The following is a 13,184-nucleotide window of genomic DNA, read 5'->3' as shown; positions in this document are numbered from 1 at the left end:
GTTCCTTTCGAAGGGCACGGCCGACTTCCTTCCCCGTCCTTCCCTAAACCGATGAGACCGATGACCTCGCTGTTTGGTCTCTTCCCCCAAACAACCAAACCCAACAGCGCCCATATGAAGTCCCAATATTTAGATAGTCCAACTTTTTTACGCAGTCTAACTTTTTTACGCAGACCAATCTAGGAACTATCACGAATGATAATAATGAAATGATGAAGACAACACAAACACCCAGTCCCTGGGCAGAGAAAATCACCAACACGGCCGGGAATCGAACCCAGGAGGCAGCAACAGTAGCCACTAGACCACGAGCTGCGGACGGGTCAGTACGTGCACAGAACCCTGCACCGACAACACTTTCGCAATTAAGGATGGTTATACAGGCAGCATGGCTCACTGTTTCTATAGAGGACTCCCGACACTTCATTGGGTTCATGCGAGGACGAGATGCTGCAATATGCCAGGCAAAATGAAACCCGACACGGTGTTAGGAGGTATCTGGTGACTTTTGTCATCTCAGTGTACAGGAACGGTTTTTGCTTCCATAGGGCCTCCCAAGCTGATGCAGGTACATTTCAATGTTATGTAGGCGCATGGTAGAAATTGAGTTGGCAACACTGCCATTAGCAAACTTTGATGTTATTGAAGAAGCACCTAAGGAGACCAGCTCCAGCGCTTCATTTGTCACCTGTTTCACAATACTTAAGTAATTAGAAGTAAGATACTAGATTTTATGAATGATACGTATTTTAACTTATTCTCAAGCTTTGTGCCAGACAGGCCGAGTCAGGATGGAGGCGGGATGTGGACGCACGTGTGTGCTAGAAAATTTGTCGAAATGAGAAACATAACAAGGACTTCAGTGCTGCATTTGGAGTTTATTGCACCAAGCCCTACTACTAAGGGATACAACAAAAGGGATGAGCTATGGCGTCGGGAGGCTGTCGCAACCAGACTGAGGGCGCGGTGCCCTAAAAGGGGAACTAGCAAACACATGGAACCGGGAGCAGAGCTGGTGGGCGAGAGAGAAACGCTACCATGTGTCCCGGACGCCTCCAGCCGGCTCGCTCCGCTTCCCTCGTGTGACACTTTCCAACTTTCCAATTGGCTGGCAGTGTGATACCCCAAGGCGTCAGAGTGTCAGCAACGCCTGTCGGCAGTACCCGCGGTGGGAAACAGGCGTGAGCAGCTCGAATAACATCTGGTACGCATCAACCCAGGTACAGCCACTGTCTCGTCATAGAATGCAGTACTAAAATCATAAAATGTAATGTAATAAAGTTTTGAAAGAAAAATTCCTTAATCCTTGGTTTCCCTTCTCAGTCTGGTTGCTCACCCAGCTTCTTCACATACGCAAAACTTTCACGGCCCTAGACACATGATGTAATACAGGGTGTCGTAAACAAAAGTAGCCCATGTAAGTATAAGTAATGCAGTGAAATTACAGAAACGAAGAGCTGAAATGGACTTACTAATTATTTACAATGAAAAATACAGTGAAAAATAGATTTGTAGAAGATGTTGAAAGTGACCCTGGAACATAAATACACAGTTGAGCACGTCTAAAAAATGGCTCTGAGCACTATGCGACTTAACTTCTGAGGTCTTCAGTCGTCTAGAACTTAGGACTAATTAAACCTAACTAACCTAAGTACATCACACACATCCATGCCCGAGGCAGGATTCGAACCTGCGACCGAGCACGTCTAAGCATATTCACGTACACCGGGCGCAAAGCTCGAATATCGATGGCGGCAACTTCGCAGCTGATGTTTTCTTTCGTTTCCCGTATTGTGTGTGGATTTGTTTCATAGACCTTGCTCTTCAAGTGTCCCCACAGGAAAAAATCGTGCTGTTAGTTCCGGGGAACGTGGTGGCCATAAATGTTTGCTGATAGTTCGTTTCTCAGTGAAGACATCATGGACTCGTTCTAGGGATACCTTAGACGTGTGGCATGTTGCCTCATCTTATTGGACGAAGCGGTATTCTTTCATATCCAATGAACAGCACAAAATGTATCAAAAATTTCCATATATCCAACTGTATTGAGAGTAGTGTCAAAAAATGCCTGTTCAATGATATGCGTTGTCGTCACACTGCACCGAACGCTAATTTTTTTCATAATAGAGTGGTTGCTGGCGCACTATGTTAGGGTTCTCCGTTGCCCAGTACCTCGTGTTCTGTGAATTCAGAAGACCAGAAAGATACGACCAATCTTCATCACTCATGATGTAACGGAAAGGGTGTAACAAATCATCGTTGGTGTTACTGAAAAGCCACGTGTAGTAATCTACACTTTGATAACTGTCATCATCCCGTAACTGCTGTATAACCTTCAAACGATATGGCTTCAAATTAACACTTTTCAATATCCGCTGGCAATTCCTCCTGCTTACATGCGCCGTTGGGGCAATTGACGTGTTGACTTCTTTGAGTTCTGAAATCACTTCTGGTGTGGGAACTGAAGGAATTCTTTGTCGTTTTAGATTTTGCACAGATCCGTGGGTATGTCAATATTTATACAGACTCTGTATTGCTCTCTTTGCAAGTAGTCCTCTACCCGGATACTTGACCCTAAAAATTTCACGATTTCCTTAATCGAACCTGTTTTCCACAATTTAAATTCTTTCGCCTATCGAGAAAGTCATTTTGCAGACCACAAAGAGAAACGTCTAACTTCACTGATAAAAAACTGAAATGCGGACAGAAGAATGCTGACACACGATTACTGCAATAAACTATCCATTGTTGTAGCTGTTTAATTCAGAAGTAGAAATATTGCATTCGCATTCAAAGGAGAGGTGGACTACTTTTATCTGTGTCTCCCCGTAGTTTTACTTTCTGGTTTATTTTTGTTTTTTATCTGCTCTATCGTGAGGCTTCTGTGTACGCGCCTTTCCCGAACGGTAACGATTATGCAGGTTGAATCCACAATTCCACTGACAATTTTTCTGATATTGAGGGATATTTGCCGAGTATGTTGGCAATAAGAGATTCGTAATCTCTGGTGGCTTATTACTCAATAATTTCAACTCGTTTGATTTCTTGCTCCATTTATTTTTGTGTCTGTATTGCACTGAAAATATCTGAGCACCAGTGCAAATGCAGTCAGTCATATGCACTGTGTGTCGCGTTTGGAAACGAACATTTCTTTCGCTCACGGTAGTTACTCTTCGTCGTCAAGTTTGTATTCAGCACCGCTCGCTTCTGTTTCGGGTTTGGTGTTTTCAGCAATGTTAGTTGTACGTTAACAATTGCTATATTTACGTGAGCCACAGCTTCCGGAAGATGAAAACCAAATTTGGGCAACAGTTTTTCGCTGTCGAGTTTACACGTTAAGGCCCGAAGCAATTTTGCTAGACCGGTCAAATATCGTTTTACCGCTAGTCAGCTGTTTTACACAAACGGCCTCTGGACATCGGCTATTGCGGTTTCTGATTTAGTCAGCACAATGTCTGCTTCTCTTCAGTCAAATGTCGGAGATAGACAACTTCATGCTTGTTCTTCATTGCACATAAATTCACTCCTTCTTGACTGTGCATGATCCCATCGCTTCTAAACTGATACTGTTATTACTCAGCTTAGCCGCGAGTCAGTAGGGGGTGGTATATGTGACGTACAGAATAACTGGTCAGCATTTCCACCCGTAATTTGCGAGTGTAAGTCGGACCTTCCTTGATCCGCCTTGGAGGGTCGTGTCGTCGGATTTCCTCCTGCCTGTGCGCGGTGCAGCTCTCGTAAATGTCGTACCGTGCAGATTTTTCATTGGCGCATTGGATGTCTCTGTCGGTGGAAGCTAATTATCTGAAACTGCTGTCGATCAACTTTGGGGTATCTATTTACTCGAAATTAACATTCAAAATGCCGTAATATCACTTTTATTCCTGTTAGATCAATAATGAAACACTCATGTCACAAACTACTCGTAACCGAGAGCATGGCTACCATCGAACAAGACAGGAAGAGCTCTTAACGCCGACTGTCGACTTTGGCGCGCAGTCCGTATCTCTTACTAGTTTCGTCACAGTACGTGGTTTTCCGATCAAGTCCGTACTTACTAAGGTATGCATTTGTCAATGAACGGATGTGAATTTTAACGAGGCAAAATTATGATAAATAGTTTTAAACATCCAGAGGCTTCTCCTAGTATTCATGTTGTCATAAATGACTTTACTTATTAAATATAAATAAACAAAATCGGTGACCTTGGCACCAAGATGGCGGTACTTCCCGTCATGTATATTTCCCAGGCTGACGCTTGTTGCTACGGTCCACCCCACCCCACTACGCGCTTCGTCACCCATCCAGCCAGCGTGGGAAATGCTCTCCGACTCATGGCCGGCTACGGACTACAGCACTTCCTCACTATCATGAATACATCAATAAGAGACAATAATTTATTAAAACTGGTAATAATGTCTTCCTCACGTAAGAGGCACCTTAAAACTAGAAGACAATTTTTGAAGCTAGTCGTAACTTGAAATCCCAAAAAAATTTCAAAAACAGTTGAGCCTTTAAGTGGAATCGAAAATCGTTTTCGGAAGACGAAATTCAGCAGCTATATAGAAACGCGTTTCCACAATAAATATTGGAGGGTTTATATGACCAGAAATGGTACTTTGAAATAGTTCACGACTTCCAGTTTTGGGGACCCCACGTATACGTAGTGAGTGATACACAACAGCATGGACAGGTTTACTAACGAAGAGTTGGCTGCAAGGGAAACAAAGGAGGTGCAGCCGCGGACGCTAAGCCGAGCTGTTTCCGCAGCGACATTGTAACACTTTCGAATCTGATGATTGTTGCGTTACTCTGCGTTTTGCGTTGTTCCTTTTGGTGACTGCACACTACAGACGTTTCCACTGTTGCGGACATATCAACGAAACCAAAGTAATTGTCGTAACAAGCTGAATACATCATAATTACATTATTACTCCTTAACGAGTCCCTTACGGGTCCCTTACACCAATATACCCGGAAAATAACCATCCAGAACCTCAGACATTTCATCGGTGGAGATCGGATTTACTCTGTAGAAGGAACTCGCGCTGGTTCATCCGTTCGAGGAACGTTGCAGAAACTCAGCACGATGGCGCTCCAAAAATAATTTTTTATGGCAGCATCCAACGATGAGCAGATGACCTGTTACTAGATAAGCAGACCTGGGTAGAGCATATCGGCACGTCTCTATAATTTGTTAACGCAGCCGCAGTAGCGATAGCAGGGGCGTCGCCGAAACACCATCGTAAAGTCTGTATTATTTACACAAGACGCTTGAAAAAATCAACCCAGCGAGATTGACCAAGAGCACGTACCAGACTAAACCACGGACTCGCTCACAAATTAAGCGAAGTTGTGCGGCACAGCTGACTGGATCCGCAGCGGTATTTCTTCTTACAAGGGAACCTCCCCATCGCACCCTCCTCAGATTTAGTTATAAGTTGGCACAGTGGATAGGCCTTGAAAAACTGAACACAGATCAGTCGAGAAAACAGGAAGAAATTGTGTGGAACTATGAAAAAATATACAAACTGAGTAGTCCATGTGCAATACATACAACATTAAGATAGTTTGAGCTCAGATGCGCCGTGGTCCCGTGGTTAGCGTGAGCAGCTGCGGAATGAGAGGTCCTTGGTTCAAGTCTTCCTTCGAGTGAAAAGTTTAATTTTTTATTTTTGACAATTATTATCTGTCCGTCCGTACGTCTCCAAAATTCCAGGACATGTTCAGATTTGCTTGGACATATGCGGGATTTGACGGTCTACACATGGAAAAATTTGAACACATTAAAAACATATGTTTTGACAGATCACAGGGAAAACTGTGTGACTGTGAAATTGTTGCATTCGTTTGTTGCAGTTTATGTGACAAACTTTTATGTTTTCATCACTTTTTTTGGAGTGATTATCACATCCACAAGAAAATCTAAATCGGGCAAGGTAGAAGAATCTTTTTACCGGTTCGCCAAGTGTACAAGTTACGTGGGTCAACAACATGTTCCTGTCATGTGACGCACATGCCGTCACCAGTGTCATATAGAATATATCAGACGTGTTTTCCTGTGGAGAAATCGGTTGATCTATGACCTTGCGATCATGTTTTCGGTTTCCATCGGAGAGGCACGTCCTTTCGTCTACTAATCGCACGGCTTTGCGGTGGTTTCGCAAAACACAGACACTAAACTTATTACAGTGAACAGAGACGTCAATGAACCAACGGACAGATCATAACTTTGCGAAAATAACTTTGCTCACGCTAACCACGGGACCACGGCGCTCCTGAGCTCACATTGTCCTTGATGTTGCCTATCATGCACATGGACTACTCAGTGTGTATATTTTGCTTATTTTTTTCGGAGTTCCACACAACTTCTTCCTGTTTTCTCGACTGATCTGTGTTCAGTTTTTCAAGGCCTAGCCACTGTGCCAACTTATAACTAAATCTGATGGGGGTGCGATGGGGAGGTTCCCTTGTTAGTACAGTCGGAGGTAACGCCCAGTCAAGGCTCCAGCTTGTATTCTGCACGATTGACCAGCATGCAGGAGGCATTATGAAGAAAATTCAGGGAAGAATGAAACTACAAGCTGACAATAAGATAGCGTTACGTTTCCTAGATAAAATTTGGGTCGCTGGTGTCAGGACCAAACGTTCTGAACAAAGGAACAGAAACATCAGAATAAAGAAAATCAAGACTGAAAATGCACCTCGCTGGTCTACACGACACGAAATGGTTACAAATTTCGTTTCTCATTATTAAAATACCAAGATAGGTTTATCAAATTTGGTAAATAAGTCTGGAAACGCATATGCAACACGTGTATAAAAATATTGAATTAGTTTGGTCATAGAAATTAATAGTTACATGGGTAACGTTTGGTTAACAATCTCCTTATACAAACAACAAGTGTGAATGTTTTATTTTATTAGTACTACGTAAAATATACTCATAGGAAAGTTCTTGTACGTCTTAGTTTTCATGCTTTTGTATAAAAGGAGCCAGAAGGAAAGTTAGGTGTCCATTCACTTAGTATTTCATTTCTGGGGACCACCCGCAATTTGTTTTATTAAAACTATATTTGGTTTCGTAAAGACAAATGTTTTTTTATAAATTGTTTTCTGTGATTAAACGGGATGAGTTAGGAATGACCATGAGTACGAGGGCTATCCACAAAGTACATTACGATTTGGAATTAGAAATAAATAAAGTATTGGAATTTTTTTTATTATATACAGATGAAAGCCACACTTTAATGCTACTTTTCTACATAGTTGCCATTTAAATTAAGGCACTTATCGTAGCGATGGACGAGCTTGGAAATTCCTTCGTCGTAAAATCGGCCGCCTGCGCGTTCAACCATGTGGTTACCTCTTCTTGAAGCTGTGCGTCGTCATCAAAACGCTGCATAGCCAACCACTTCTTCATTGCTGGGAATAAGTAGAAGTCGCTCGGTGCCAGGTCGGGACTGTACGGCGGATGAGGAAACAACTCCCATTTAAAAGATTCGAGAACTTCACGAGTGGCATTTGCCGTGTGGGCCCGGGTGTTGTTGTGAATCAGCAAGATCTTTGAGCCCAACTTTCCCCTGCGCTTGTTTTGTATTGCTCTTCTGATGGTGGTGGTGGTTAGTGTTTAACGTCCCGTCGACAACGAGGTCATTAGAGACGGAGCCCAAGCTCGAGTTAGGGAAGGATTGGGAAGGAAATCGGCCGTGCCCTTTCAAAGGAACCATCTCGGCATTCGCCTGAAACGATTTAGGGAAATCACGGAAAACCTAAATCAGGATGGCCGGAGACGGGATTGAACCGTCGTCCTCCCGAATGCGAGTCCAGTGTGCTAACCACTGCGCCACCTCGCTCGGTGCTCTTCTAAGGTTGTGCAGAGTTTGGCAATACCTTTGAGAATTTATTGTAGTGCCGCTTTCCAAGAAATCCACAAAAATCGTATTTCTACCGGGTTACTGATTAACCACGTGGTTGAAGGCGCAGGCGGCCGAATTTTACGACGAAAGAATTTCCAAGCTCGCCCATTGCTACGATAAGTGCCTTAATTTAAATGGCAACTATGCAGAAAAGTAGTATTTAAGTGTGGCTTTCATCTGTATATAATAAAAAATTTCCAATACTTTATTTATTTTTAATTCCAAAACGTAATGTACTTTGTGGATAGCCCTCGTATTTGAGGGCTGAAGCTGTGCTGATTGTCTACCTAAATCTGCAGCCAATAAGAAATAAGCATTTACGCGCTTTGTGTAGTGCTTTGTGAACAGTTCTTTATTTCTGGGAGTCGCTAGTAGACAGTATCATTGGACAAATAATGTGAAACAACTGCTCACGAATTTTTGTTAAGAAGATATGTTCTATCGGTTCAGTTCTCGCCATTGTGATTTAATTTTGAACATGATACTGACAGTGTGAAAATTTTAAGAGAATTTGTTTCGAAGTTGTTTGCATGTGAACTTTCTGGTCGTACTAAGACACAGCGTTGCGTGTTTCGTGAGCTTTTTGGAACATTTGACTGAGTACTTCATTTTAAGAAGATAACTGAACGACTTGATGTAGTGACTCGCGAATAAGTGTGGGTCAGTGACTGTGTAGAACATGAAATTTTTTCTGGTCGGACTGGGAAGCTTCTGCTGCTTTCCTGTGGAGAACCTCTAAAAAAAAAAGGGGGGGGGGTAATCAAATTGCCAGCATATACGGACCTCACAGCCATTTACAAATACGTTATGCAGGCAATAAAGCCTAATGAACTGAACTTTAAAACTTTACAAGCAACTTATTTAGAATCAAGAACGCCCCATAATTTTAGGAACTTTCAGATGCTGCCTCCGAGCTTGAGTTATGCGGCCTTTACTCGATAGGTATTTAGTCGATTTTTCTTCAACTCTGCTTTTGTCGACTGAACCAATACCTATGACGCAGCGTGAAGAGCACGTGTCCCTAATGTTAGGGATGAGAACTTCTAACTCGCCGCCCCCTCCCCCCCACCCCCTCCACCGGACACACAAAGGGAAAATCGAGGGAACGTGAGCGAGGGGAAGAGCAGCGAAAAGGCGCATATATTAAAATCAAGATGATCTTCGGCGTGACGTTTGATTAGTGAGACGACGACCCTCAGCAATGAGTACAACGACTTGTGATGATGATGCAAAAATAAGAACTAAACCCCACGTTAAGACCCTGAAAACCACGCGCTTGTCGACCGACCGTCGTGTCATCCTCAGCTGTTCATCATCGGATGCGTTATGGAGAGTCTTGCGTCAGCACACCGCAATCTGGCCGTTGTCCACGTCGACGTCAGGTAGCTTCTCAGTTGACATCACGAGATTGAGTGCACCCCAATCAAGTTCTCTGACCAAGGAGAAATCCTAAGTAGTACTGGGAAACGAACCTGAGTCCCCCACATGAGGACCTATCGAACAGATCGCTTTGTTTATTTTAATTTTTTATCTTTTCGGTTTCAGGGCACACATACTACCACTTTTTTCCGCTTTTTTATGATACAGAAAGTACTTGTATCGGCAAGAAAGAACGGACACAGTTAGGTTCAGACAGGATGGGCAGGGGTCAAATCCCGAGGCCTGGTCCTTTCCCCCGCCCCCTCCCTCTCCACCAACCTGTCACTGTGCGGGTCCCTCACATGGTACTGGCTCTTTTCTTAATTTTTATTTTTTTTAATCCTCGCAACTTGCTACACAAACAAAAAATGAAACAAAATCGTTCACCCTACATAGCTTCTGACACTTAAAAAAGAAAAAAGTGCTTTTATAGTCGTTGCCTGCAACAATTTTTATTTTATTTTTATTAATTCAAGAAGAAAAACAAGACAAACAGTGCCACAAAATTGAAATAAATTGTGTAAAAGTATTCCTGAACGGGACAGTGAGAAGGAAACCCTGGAGTAACAACAATTGGTCGTTCCGATGTCACCTGAATGGGTGACATCAAGGGAACAGGCAATTTTAGGGACGCCTCAGTTTGCTGCTGTTGAATCATTGGAACATCAGAAGGCTCAAGAATTTCCCCGCCCGTGGGTGGATTCGAAGGAGACACCTCAAACGCGGGAGGAATACTAGGAAAAATACTAGAGATCTCGGTAACTATTTTCCCACTCTCAAATCCAACAGGAATGCAGGACTCTGCACTATAAGATGCCTCAACCTATAAGGTTCCCTCAAGGAGAGGTGGGTGAGGAGGAGACGTATCCAACTCCTCACTATCCTGTGTACGACGACTCTTGTGTTGCATTGCCGACACTGCCGGCTTAGCATCAACAATTTCAGGAGGAGCGAGGGCAAAGACGGAAAGTCGGTAACAGCCCTGTTGTTCCATTGCTCCCAAGGAAGACGTGGCACCAACCTCGCGACCAGTAGAAATGAGATCATTTAAAGTCAATTTTCTACGCTGTTCAACTGATGGCTTCAATACAAATATCTGCCGCGGGCAATTAGATGTTAGAGAAAGCATGTCCCCAGTTGCCCATTATAGATAATATGAATACGGTGACAGTTCTGTAGATGGGTAGGAACGGATTCCGCTATAACATTGCAACTGGTGTTGAGTGGACCAGCGTTCGCGTCGTTTACCGCCAGCCTCAGTATAAAGAGGAAATTTGTGGTAAGATCCTATGGGGCCAAACTGCTGAGATTATCTGTCCCTAACCTTAAACACTACCTTAAACTAACTTACTCTAAGGACAACACACACACACATGCCCAAGGGAGGACTCGCACCTCCGACAGGGGGAGCAGTGCGAACCGTGGCAAGGCGCCCTTGACCGATCGGCTACCTCGCGCAGCATCACCGTAAGGCAGCAGTAACTCCTTAAGCAAACTGTCATCAACTTCCGGCGAGAGAGTCCGCGTTAGTAACAAGTGCTATACTCACGCAATCATCGCAATGCTTAAAGGGGACTTGAGAACCATGAGGCACAAGCAACTTACCTACGTGTAGTGGATCCAAAAACATTACGGCAAAGACATAGGTATCAAATAGGCAGCATGAACCTGATCAGATTTTATATGAATTTTATGACCGCGCCACCAACGAATATCCAAAGATCCGTGCTGCCCGGAACGTGGGGATTTATCGAAACTAAAACTGAGTGTATCTATTGTTGGAACGATCGTGGGACCCATTGAGGACTTTATGAGCGGACTACGCCGCTGCTGACGGACACAGAACAACTAACGCTACGGACCAAACAAGAATGCGACACACGCGAAGACACAAGATCGAGGAAAAGCTGTTCAGACACGTGCGACAGTGCGGTGGGGCGATAAACTAGCAACCTTTCCGCTCGGCGCTCGAGGTGGAAACTCTAGGCTACGGAGGAGGGCGTAAAATCTAATACACAAAGCTGCGACCTTTGGCAAGTAGAATGACTCTAACCCGGGTAGGCAGTGAATCGGACTGAACTTCGATGGTTATGTCATTGTATATTGCTTCATCTCTGTGCCAGATTTCATCAATTGTAGTGGCTGCCAAATGTTGGCGTCCCCGTCTCCCGGAAACCCATGACCAGTTGTTTAGAGTGGACTAGAGACCTGGAGATCGGCCTGGGAAACTGTCGAACGCCTCTGTATCTTCATTATCCCACTAGACACAACAAAAAATCGTTCTTTATGAAGTCAATAGTCGAGTCTCCTTATTTGGTGCCCGGAGTGCAGTTCAGACAGCTGCAGAACACACTCACTAACATTCCAAGCTGGGAGAAGGTGATGTGTGACTTCGCACATGGAGCTGTACGTCGATGCATTTCAGAACAGATGCCAAATCCATCGCAATCAGTAAACAAATAGTCCCATTTCTATGCAAATCGGAAAAGTCCAGAATGCGACACTGTCTCCTCAAAAGTATGTGGATAGCTGTTAGTGGATATTGCTATGAGGTGCGTCCCACCTTCGTCTTTATGACAGGTTGAATTCTGTGGAGGACACTGTCGATGTCTGAATGCCTGTGGAGGAATGGCAGACTATTCACCCTCAAGCGCCGAAAACAGAGAAGATAGTTACGTTGGACGCTGGCTCAAATGGTTCAAATGGCTCTAAGCACTATGGGATTTAACATCTGAGGTCATCAGTCCCCTAGACTTAGAACTACGCAAACCTAACTAACCTAAGGACATCACACACACCCATGCCTGAGGCAGGATTCGAACCTGCGACCGTATTCCCGTCTGAAGCGCCTAGAACCCCTCGGTCACATAGCCGGCTGAACGCTGGCTTCTGTAGCAAAGTCGACGTTCGAACTCATCCCAAAGTTGTTCCACTGGTTCAGGTTAGAATTCCTAGCAGGCCATTCTATTTTAGGAATGTTATTGTCCACAAATCATTCCCTCACAGATGCTGCTTTATGACAGAGAGCATTGTCGTGATGATACAATCATCAACTCAAACGTGTTCCTCTACTATATGTGATACACAATGCTGTAAAATGTACTCATAAATTTCTTCATTCAGCATTTTCTTAAGCGCAGCTTGGGGGACCACAGCTCAACCACGAAAAATATCCTCCATACCGTAATACCACCCACTCTGTACGTCCCTCTTGGCTGTACACATGATGACATAATTTTCTCCAGGCATTCACCAAGCCCAAACCCTTCCATCCGATTTCCGCGAGGTATAGCGCGAGTTGTCACTCCAGATTACTCGTTTCCAGTGATCCAGTGTCCAGTGGCATCACTTTTTATACTATATCAAGCTTCACGCAGAACTGGCTGAGGAAATGCGTGCTTTTGAGAAGCTGATCGACGACGGTACCCAAATATTTTGAACTCCCTAGGCACCATCACTGTGCTAGCAGGACAGCTGTTAGTACTTTGGAACTCACTAGTGGCTCCTTTCGCTGATAATCATGCACATTTTTACAACAACCCTCCGCAATGCTCGATGGTCCCTGTCCGTTAGTTCTTCAGTTTCGCCGGTCTTAGTTTAGCTGCATTCGCTCATTCGAATTTGCACTGCGCAATCAGATCATCAACAACTGTAGAAGGGTTGAAATGTTGTAAGGTGTCAGGCAAATCCAACACCTTCCATGAAAACCCTGACATGATAAGCAAATGCAGTAGTATGTCACATAGCTCCGAATAAATCGTGACATTAAATTAACCAAAGTAATACGAGTAACGAGTGAGCAAATGGAATACCACAGACTAACACAAGAATGCCTAAATGCATGTC

This window comes from Schistocerca americana, chromosome 8, assembly GCF_021461395.2.
Source record: "Schistocerca americana isolate TAMUIC-IGC-003095 chromosome 8, iqSchAmer2.1, whole genome shotgun sequence".
NCBI classification, from domain to species: Eukaryota; Metazoa; Arthropoda; class Insecta; order Orthoptera; family Acrididae; genus Schistocerca; species Schistocerca americana.
This window is presented reverse-complemented; position numbering follows the sequence as displayed.